An 11,269-nucleotide genomic window follows, 5' to 3' on the forward strand; every position below is an offset into this window, starting at 1 on the left:
ATGTCCATAGATATTAGTGATATTTTACAATGCTAAGATACAGTATCTATAATGAACTAATCACAGGCTTTTAAGAAGCAAAACATATTAAAGATCATCTAGTAAACATTCATTTTACAACTGAAGTTACTGAAGCTGAGAGAAGTTAAGTGGTTTATTCAAAGACACTAAGTCAGCCAATAGAAACTCTCATATCACACTGGATAGGTAATGCCTAGAACCATACTGAATGATAGATAATACAATGATAGTTTCCTTCATACTGTCAGCTAGCTTTGAATGAGGTTATAAGGGCAGTGGAGGAAGAAACAGTTATTGAATCAACTAGATCAGAGGTTCTCGGTGCACTCTGGGGATCCTTGGGGATTCCCTAGATCCATGTGGCAAAACTATGGCACACATGCTAGTGGGAGCTGCTCCCCTCTCCATGCACCTGAGAATATTTCCCTCATCACCCAGCCCTCTGCCCAGCAGCCTAATGGGAGCACTTCCTTCCACCCTGTCTGGGGTAAGGTGTGGGGCTCACATGAAGCATGAGGGTTGCAGTTTAGGCACTCAGTCTCTAAAAGATTTGCCATCACTGTCCTAGATCATTTTCAGGAGGTTATTACTGTTCAGTTATTTTTCAATTGTGTCCGACTCTTCATGACTTCGTTTGAGACTTTCTTGACAAAGATACTGGAGTGGTTTGCTATTTCCTTCTCTACGTTATTTTTTTTAAACCCTTACCTTCCATCTTAGAATCAATACTGTGTATTTGTGCCAAGGCAGAACAGGGGTAAGGGCAAGGCAAGGGGAGTTAAATGACTTGCCCTAGGTCACACAGCTGAGAAGTACCTGAGGCCAGATTTGAACCAAGGACCTACCATCTCTAGGCATGGCTCTCAATCCACTGAATCACCCAGCTGCCCCCTCTAAGTCATTTTATAGATGAGCTAACTGAGGCAAACAGAGTTAAATGACTTGTCAGGATCGCAAAGGTAGTAAATTTCTGAGGTCAGATTTCAATTCAGAAAGATGAGTGTTCCTGATTCCAGGCCCAGCACTCTATCCACTGCAACAGCTAGCTGCCCTTTTAGGGGGTATTCATAAGGTCAAAACTATTATCATAATAACAGTAAAGCATCTCAATTTCTAATACAGTAAATATTGATAAATGTAACTCACATAAACAAAAATGCCTTGAAGTCCTCAATAATTTTTTAGTAGTCTAAAATCAAAAAATTTGACAACTATTGAACTAGGGAACACCCAAAAATTCCCTTCAGGAGATTTCTCAAGTAAATCTTGAGGTTTTTTTTAAAAAAAGTAGAGATAAAAGTTTCTCCCCTTTCTTTTTTTTAAACCCTCACCTTCCATCTTAGAATCAATACTATGTATTGGTTCCAAGGCAGAAGATGAACAGTTTAGGGCTAGGCAAAAGGGGTCAAGTGACTTGCCCAGGGTCACACAGTTAGGAAGTGTCTGAGGCCAAATTTGAACCTAGAACCTCCCGCCTCTAGGCCTGATTGTCAATCCACTAAGCCACCCAGCTGCCACCAAAAGTTTCCTTTTTTCTAAGTACATTTCCCCCTATACAAGCATAATAGTTAACTGAGATATTTTGTTTCTCCCAAAAAAGCAACCCAGAAACTTCAAGTTGTATCCTTAAAATGTGGCTAGTTTCCCAAATAGTAATTTCCTACAGGCACAGCAAAACAACAACAACTAGAAGAACAAGACTCATGAGTCTACAGTCATTCCTAGGCAGTTTCAGAACTTAAACTTAACTGGAAATTTAAGTCAACATAGGGACCTTTTTTTCTGGTACAGAGTGAGGAATGACCTGAAGTTTAAGCACAATTCACAAACTATCCACTGAAAATTCTTGTTACATATATAATATAAAGGGCAAATTCCCTTCTGCCCCTACTGGAATTGGACCCAAAAGGTAAATCTTAACTGGAAAGCATATGCACTGAGTAAATTTAATTTGATAAGAATAAGGGCCAACTGAATTGAAAGATCAGTGCTGGATGAGATATATACAGTGAAATGCATTTCCTGGTCTCAGATTTATAGTGTCCTGAGGGGATATGACAGATATACAAAAAACTCAATTAGAAATTACAATGACTTCTTCCATTTCTGAATTACACAAAAATCCAGCCAAGATTCCTCCAGCAAGGCCTCCCAGTGTAACTAACTCCCAGAAAGACTAGAGACTTCAGTGCTGAATAGCCTATAAAGCTCTACATCCAGAGATAGCAAAAGGAGAGGTGTCAACTAAGTGAACCCCAGGATAATCAGAAAACCCTCAGGCACAGGAGGTCCCTAAGGTCCTTAATAATCTGGGCTGAGATGCCAGAGAGGGAGCAGAAGACCCAGGCTTTGAACTTTCAAATAAAGTGGGAAGATGAATCCTGGAAGGTGGAAGTCAGTACAGAAATTCAGGTGATTCAAAGTATTCAGGAAAAAAGCAGTTCAAATACTACAGAACTAATTCACCAAGACTTGAGGTACCAGAATCCCCCAAATTCTTTCACAGAAGTTCCAATCAACTCCAGTCTTTACCATTGTGACAATGAGGGAAAATGAAAATACTACAAAAAAGAAGTCTGTGAAATTTAGCCAGGTGCTTTAAAGATTCTACCATATAGGTAATATATTTAATTTTCCAATATTTTTTTCAGAATAAAAGTCACTTCTACCTTATGAAAAGAAAAATGGCTATAGCTAAATTCTAGTTATTAACATGTTGCTCTAGATTAAACTTTTAAATTATAGGGATTGGAGAACACTGCTATTTTTAGTTATGAAGTAAACTAAATCATTCCTACTTATAGAATTTAGATGTTTATGTTTCTTTAAAAAGAGGAAAACAGGTAATTAAACTCATGTAATTAAGCACAATTAATTAAAGTAGACATCCATATTCATAATTAATGAAACAAAAAACAACTATTATTGGAAACAGCCAATATGTAAGTAGATCTTTTCAAAATAAAATAACACTTTCAATATCTGCAGGTGCATTGGATATTGGATCTATAATGTATAATAATAATAATGATGATACTTTATTTATGGCACATATAACAGTTTTAAAGACCTTGAAACAAGATGATATGTTTTTTAAACAGAAAACAATTCATTTCCATAGCTATCTTCTTAGTGAAAGCTACAGTAGAATAAGACATCATCAGGGGGAAGAAGTGAGGAGAGAGGAGATAAGCTTTTAACAAAAGCTGTCTGACAGCACTTTTAGGCCTCCAAAAGCAAGGATAAAACAATTTGACAAAAATATGGAGATTATACTCTTTGGGACTGCCAATGTGTCACCTCAATGTGGAATCATTGATATGTCATTTCTGTTCTTTTGACTCTCATATTTCAGAAGTATGGTTGTTTCACTGCCACAGCATTTTTCTTTTCCATCTGTAATTTTATATCCTACCACCTTTTAAAATTTGAGAGCAATATTATTGCATGATACCTTTCTTAAAATGGATATGAATATAAGTTCTCAGAATGCTAGTATTATAATCATCATCATTATAATAATTTATATCATACTCACTATGTTCCAGACATCCCACTAAACACTTTTATAATTATCTCATTTAACCCTTACAACCATCCTAAAAGGTAAGCACTGTTATATTCCCATTTGACAGTTAAAGAAATTGAGGCAAAGAGTGATTAAATGACTTAACTAAGCTTAACCAGCTTGTAAGTGTCTAAGGACAAATTTGAACTCAGGTCTTCTTGACTCCAGGCCCAGTACTCTGTATACTGTGCTACCACCTATCTGCCTGACAGGTAAGTGAAAAGAATCTTACTGAAGGGATTACTGAGGTTAAGATCATATTCATTAACATGATTTTTTTTTTTAATCCTTACCTTCCACATTGGAGCCAATATTGGCTCCAAGGCAGAAGAGTGGTAAGGGTTGGGCAATAGGGTTTAAGTGACTTGGCCAGGGTCACACAGCTAGGAAGTGTCTGAGGCCAGGTTCAAATCTAGGACCTCCAGTCTCTAGGCCTGGCTCTCAATCCACTGAGCCACCCAGCTGCCCCATGATTTTTTAAGGTATGAAAAATGTATGTAAACTTTGTATATCATTTTAAGCCTTGATAAATCTGATCAGGATTATTAACAAATATAATGTTAACCAAAATTTTTAAATACATTAGCTTTTAATAGTTAACAGCAAATAAATGAATCTAAAAATGGGTAAGCCTATCTGACTTAAAAATAAAACTCATTCAATTTGTTCTGTATTGACTTTTGGAATTATTAAAATCTAAGCTGTCTATAGGAGGCTATCAACCTAGTAAAATTCAGTCAGAAAAAAAAACTTACTGGGTGGAGCAGGGGAGGAGGAGAAATCTTATGTATATTGCCTCAAATCATGAACAATATTTAGCATGCCCTTAAATATTATTCAGGTTATTCAAACTGGGATATATGAATTCAAGTGGCAATAATACTTAAGTACCTTAAAATAAAACAAAACTATAAATTAAATCATTCAAATGGTCAATTATAGTATCTCTCTCTTATCTGTCAACTCTTCTTAATTCTAGTTTCTTTAAACCTGAAAGTTAAATGGTTTTCTGGAAAGGTCAGTACAGTATAGTTCCTACTGTTATTGATCAAGTACTTGCCACATTTATCCCATAGAGTCCTATCTCCTTTAACAGTAATTCTCTGTTTTTGGTTCCACTCAGCAAGGGTCCTTTGGGATTTTGTGATTATCAACCTAGTAAATCTACTAGAAAGAACTATCATCTCTGTGAAGTCACTTATATACAGGTTATATTGTATTAAAACAAATCTAACACTGTTCTATATTATAATGTTCTTTACATGAACTCTTTTGCAGATAATCCATAAAAACAACAGTATTTTGATGATCTGGTAAAGACAAATTCTCAACAATGAATAACTCTGTAAAACAAATACTCTCTCAGTTCCTTATCAATGTTAACTCCCTGTCTCCAATAAAAGTATCTGATTATATTAGGAAAGAGAAGTCAAGAACTAGGTTAGAGTTGAGCTCTTTAAAGCTCTTTTGTTCTGCTAAGAATACCCATTTCTCATATCTCAAACATCATTGTACACCTAAATCTTCAAACCAACCACTATAATAAAAACATGCTAATGAAAAAAATTCTTCTGCAGCTTTTAGAAAGAAGGGACTATGAGTAAAAATATGAACATAAAACGCCCCTCTTTGCCCATCTGTGCCCAGAACACTCTATTCACTACATGGAAGTTGGGCATCTGTTTCTTCTCCAGCTTCTGAGAATCTCTAATATAATCATTAAAAAATTTTGCTGCAACAAAAATATTTAGATTGTTCATGGAATTTGTTTTAATGGAATTTTATCTAAAATCATAAATTTTTAAAATTGGAAGGGACCTCAGATACCATCTGGTTCAACCCTGCTCAAGTCAGAAATAGGAAAACTGAGGCCAAGGAAAGGTGGGTTCCTTGTCCAAAGCCACAAAGCAAGTTAACAGGGCTACTTTTTCCAGTCAAATCTCTGTCTCTGAAGCTGCTTCCTATATGTAACATTAAGTTGATTCATTAAAACCCAGGTCCCCAGATGTAATTATTTCAATCTTCCAGTAAAGAAACTGAAGGTTTCTTTAACTTAAAGAGTAAATGACTAAAGTTATAAAACTAGTCAATAGCAGAATTCAGTGGGGAAGAGGTTTACAGGTCTCGTCAACCTTCTTTTAACTATTAAATACCATCTTTGCTATAACTAAGAAGTTCAATAACCATTAAATAACATCAAATTATCTAAATAAAACATTCTAATAACTTTAGGGAATGAAATCTCTAGATCTGTTATCTCCCTGCAGATGACTCATAGATACATATCCATCTCCCAGTTCCTTCCCTGAGCTTCTGATCCACATCATCAGTTACCTGTTAGACATTTTCAAATTGAATATCCCAGAGATATCTCCCAAACTTTAGCGGTCTTCCAAACTCATATTTGTCAGTCACTGCCAGCCTCCCAGTCTCTCACATTATAACTTCACAATCATTCTCCCATTACACTCTCTATCCCCTACTGTATTCAGGCAGTTCCCAAATCTTGCCATTTCTCCCTTCCCAGAATCTTTTATATCCAACCTTTTCAACAGTGCCATAACTATTACCACCTTAGCTCAGGCTCTCCCGAAATCAAGTCTCTGCCTACTCTAGTCCATCCTCTACTCTGCTGCCAACTTTTCCTTAAAGGTGAATATGTTTGAAGAATGACTTGTGAATGTCAAAACAGAAATAAGTGAGACATAGTTTTGTAGATACATACATGTCTTTGCCAAATGATGCCTTCTCTATTGCAGGGAGATAAAGGAAGGAAGGAAGGACAGATTTACCTGGGAATTTTAATGTAACAAATATATAAATTAATTTTTTTTAAATATGAATATGACTTTGTGATTCTCCTATTCACCAAACTCCAATGATTCCCTATTACCTCCAGGACCAATATAAACTCTTCTGTTTAGCTTGCAAAATTATGTATAAGCTGGCCTCTATCTATCTTTTCAGACTCACTGGATATTACTACTCCTTCTTCACCGAGTCCAATCAAACTGGACTTCTCTTTGTTCCTCACACACACTTCATTTTTTGTCTTTAAGACATTATGTCCCATATGCCTAGAAGGTCTTGCCTCATAGTGTTCAATATTCCTTTCTTCCCTTAAAATGGAGGTCAAACACAATCTTTTCCATAAATTAAGCTTCCCCAAACTACTTGCACCCTTTCTTCCCAAACTACCCTGCATTTGACCACTTTGCATTTATTTACTTTATATTTATGTTATATATATTTATGTATGTATAATTGCCTACTCCATTAGAATAATTCTTTGCAGTAGAGATTGTTTCATTCACTTTACTTGTATCCACAGTGCCTAGAATCAGGTCTGTCACATAACATATGCTTAATAAATACTTGTTGGTTTATTGAAGGCCAGAGACAGAGTGAGTCTGTAATATCTGGTTTAATTGTGCAACCAAAGGCAAATCACTGAACTCATCTGAATTTCCTGAACTATAAAATGAGAATAATAATACCTGGAAGTACCATCCTCATAGCATTGTTATGAGGCTGAAATGACATGTATATGTTTTTTGCAAACTTTTAAATGATATTATGTAAAAGCCAGTTATTACAACTAATGGCAAAGATAAAGTAGATGACAACATACCATGGCAAAATAAAATAAGAGAATCATATGATCATAGACCTAGAGCTGGAAGAAACTTTAAAGGTCATAGAGCCCAATTCCTTTATTCTAAAGATGTGAACACTGAGCCCAGAGAGTTAAATGACTTGCCCAAGGTCACACAAGTGGGAAGTTAACAGAGCTGGTATTCAGACTCAGATTCTGTGACTTTACTGCAGTTGATATGAATGAAATTTTATCTGGGAAAACTTTTTAGGTTATTATAGTAAAATTATCTAAGCTTTAAAATCTTATATGAGGGACAATATCATCCTTCAATTATCTATAAGTGAACCAATATGTTACCTCCCTTTTTCTTTATCACCCACTGAGTTACCAAGTGTCATGTTACCAAGAGTTGGAAAGTGTCATGACTGGGAAAAAGGCTAAGTGTTTTCTAAGAGGATATGGATAAATATGACTCTTATTTCATTCATAGTATAAGTGACTTTTTAATTACATACACCTGTTTTGTTCCATTAGTGGAGATTTAAAAAGAAAATTCTCCTAGGTCAATTTTAAAATACACAAAGATGCTTTTTTATTTATAGGCATGGAATTCAAAAAATTTTAATCCCCTTTTAAAAAGTTACAGAGATATATGAGAAAGGGAAAATACAAGAATTTTTAATAATTGTCCTAGGCCTTAAAAGACATAAAAATTTGATGATTTAAATCTTTTATGACAGGACAAAGCATCTTCTTCCCAAGAACTGAAGTAGATGATTTCTAATTTTCTAGCTCTGACCAGTCTATGATATTCTGTAATCTAGTTATCAAACTAAAATATCAATGGTGAAGTAATTTAAAGTTAATTCAATACTTTTCCCTCATGTCAGTCTCATGTTTTCATTAGTTTCAAACACGAGTTACTTTCTTTTTTAAGTGAAACCTACCATATCTCTTGGAACAAACAAAAGTGACCCATCACAAATTAAATGAAGTAAGAAAGAATGGGAAAAGGGAAAAGCTTTGAATACAATGTATGTGTGCATGTATATACAGGCTTTAAAATACTAGTAAGTTTCTCAAAAGCAATGTCCCATACATCTAGCAACCAATCATTGGGAAAAGAAAGTAGAAGCTTTTAAAATCTTAAAGTATCAAGTTAAAAAAAACAAACTCAACCTCACTCATTATTTAACTAAAGTAAAATTCTCTTTTTTTTTTTTTAAGTGGAGTGACCACCAAAAAATTTACTATCTATAATTCTGAATCCAAGAATTTGGAGGCTGCAAGGATAAGACCCAAATCAAAATGTAAATAAATGGTATTTAGTACCTGTTAACTCCTTTTAGAGGCTGGGTGGTAGTGGAAACACTGGACCTGGAGTCAGGAGAACCTGAGTTTGAATCTGTAGAAAATAGGATTATACCTTTAGAGTTGGAAGGGACTTTAAAGGGATCAGAGATTTTGAGTAGAAACAAACCTTACAGGTAATTTAGTCTAATCACCTTGTTTTACAGATAAGGAAACAGAGGCCAAGAGTTTTTAAGCAATTTGACCAAGGCTACTTTAACAGCAAATGCACAAAATCCAAATTCATACTCAGGTCCTCCAACTCTACATTCAGTTGTTTGGTTTTTTTTAAATTACAACACACTACCTTCTTCCTTCTTAACACCCACCAGGTGTTTGACCAAATCAGCCTCAGTTTCTTTATCTGCAAATTTTAACTATCTTATGTAAGATAACATATATAAAGTACTCAGCAAAACTTAAAATGCTAATGTATCAGTTAATTTTATTGTATGGCAAATTTGGAATTGCTGAATCACACACCAACCTTTTTGTACACTTAAGTCAGAATATATTGTTACAGTTTGAGATACAAAAAAACCTCAAGTCTATTTAAATAGCTATCAGATACATTTGCTATTATAATTTGTATCAAATCCATTCAAATTTTGCATTCAAGATATTCAAGACTGTGCTAAAAAAAGTTATTTTATCTTTGTTTTGTTTTTAAGAATGAAAAATGTAATATTAGTCACCCTCTCACTGAAAAGTTAGATATAAATAAGCAATGGGGGAAAAAATTCATACTTTATCCACTGTTTTCCAAGTGTTAGATTTTCACTACATAACAGTATTCTGGAGGTCAAATTGTCAGGAAGTGAAATACTTTACTAGCAAAATCCCAGCATGAGGCATTGGTACAGGACAAGAGGCATGTATGTGGAGACATACTGCCCTAAATTTACAAAAATAGCAACAAGAACAAATTGGGGGTGTATGTGGGGGGAACACTGGAGAAGGAACTGGGCAAAATCATAAATACTTTTAACACTAAGTAACAAAATCAGAGGTAACTGTAGCTCCAGGAAAGCACACCCTGAAAAAGCAGGAAACTTGGGTTTCAGATTAAAACAATATATTTGTCTTCTATAGATATCTTTAAAGGATCACAGAACCAAAATATAGCTAAAAATTATTTAAACATATATCATTAAAAACTAAGCAAAATCACTGCTACACAATCGCCAAACCACAATGTAACCTTTAGGTTCGCTTCTTGTGAACCTACTCCATGCAATAAATAGCATCTATTACATCTGATAGCATCTGATGTCAAAAAAGTTTCCTTAAAATTCCCATTTTCATATTCTGATGCCACGGATAAAAATATTACATAAATCCAAATGCATGACTGTCTACTAAGGTAAATTTTCACAAATGGAAAGAACCTTGATTCATGAGTTTCTCTGCCTATGAATCAAATCAAGAAGCATTTTTAAGTGCAGTGTACTCTTCTCCTGTGCCCCTTCCTCCTCTTTTCCTCTTCCGACCTTCAGCTATTTCTAACCCTTCAATAGTGGCTCAGAACAGGGCATCTTCTTAACTTGTACCAGACACGGACCAGATAGAAATGAGAACCCCGGGATGTGGAGGCTGGATCCAGAAATCCCTGCCCACTATCAGTGACAATCTCCTCGCTACTCCCTAATCACAGCCCTAAACCCGAGAACTACCCAGTTTTACGGGTGCATTGCTCCCCCATCCCCCTCACCCCAAGAAATCACAAGGGCTTGGGAAAGGGGGATTTTCGATGTGAAAAGAGCCCGGCCAGGTCCCAGGTTGGGGGAAGATCTTGCGTCCCCTCCCTTCCTGCCCCCACCCAAAGCAAGCTCACAGGGGATGAATGGGCAAACTTTTCCCTAAGGAGAAGCGTTTGCTCTCTGGGAGCTCAGGTTGGGGGGGGGGGGTGCTGTTCGGGTGGTGGGGCAGGGCTGGGCCGGGGGTCCTGGTTTGAGAAGGGACCTCCGGGGAGTGGGGTGGGGCAAGGCCGGGGTGGGGGACGCCGGGGAGGGATTACCCTTAGAAGCCCGGAGCCGGCAAAGAGTTTCTAAAAATCCCACCCCGCGCGCTCCGTACTCGCACCCCAGCCGGGAATGGGGGGCTCGGGCGCAAATTCCGGGGTACCCAGCGAGAAGGCTAGTCCCCCAACGCGGGCCTAAAAGGAAACTTTCGGGGCCGCGGCTGCACCTGCCTCCCCACGCCCGCCCTACCCACCCACGGCGGCCACCGAGGGTCACGGCTCCGAGCTGGAGGGGGCGACGATGGCTGGGGGTGGGGTAAAGGAGGGGCGGCCAAGACCGGGCCGCCTGCCCCCCACTACCGCCCTTGCCAGGCCCCGCCGCCCCACGGGGGCCGCTCCCGGGCCAGAGCGTGGGGGCTGGTCCAGGGCCGGGGTTCTCTGGTGCCAGCTCCAGGCCCGGATGGGCCCGCTCCCTTCAGTGTGTGTGGTGGAGGGTGGTAGAGCCCTGGAGGCTCAGAGTGGGGTCCCGGGGCGCCTGGAGACCCGCGGTCACGGGGGTCCCGCCAGCCTAAGGCCTATGCGGCGCCTCCCCTCCCCTCCCCCACGGACTCTTTCCCCTCCACCACCACCCCAAGCCCGGCCCGGCTCCCCAGCCCCACAGCCCTGGCTCCCCTTCTGCAGTAGAAGCCTGTGTGTGGTGAGAGGGGTCCTGGGACCCCCTCCCCCCCATCCCCTGAGCAGCCGCCGCCCCAGCCCCCGGCCCCCTTACCCC

At 38.3% G+C, this 11,269-nt stretch overlaps 1 protein-coding gene across 2 annotated transcripts in view; it reads right to left on the bottom strand.

Moving 5' to 3' along the window:
• INO80D (INO80 complex subunit D) overlaps positions 1 to 11,269 on the bottom strand; it is a 66,561-nt gene that overhangs the window by 50,107 nt on the left and 5,185 nt on the right. The window contains exon 2 of one of the 2 annotated variants that reach the window (XM_044670680.1): positions 8,520 to 8,592. The gene's annotated coding sequence lies outside the window, so the exon portion shown is untranslated. Of the gene's footprint in view, positions 1 to 8,519; positions 8,714 to 11,269 lie in introns of those variants that run through there. The other variant, XM_044670678.1, reaches the window with a different exon arrangement.

Source organism: Gracilinanus agilis, chromosome 3 (genome assembly GCF_016433145.1).
Source record: "Gracilinanus agilis isolate LMUSP501 chromosome 3, AgileGrace, whole genome shotgun sequence".
Lineage (NCBI taxonomy): Eukaryota > Metazoa > Chordata > Mammalia > Didelphimorphia > Didelphidae > Gracilinanus > Gracilinanus agilis.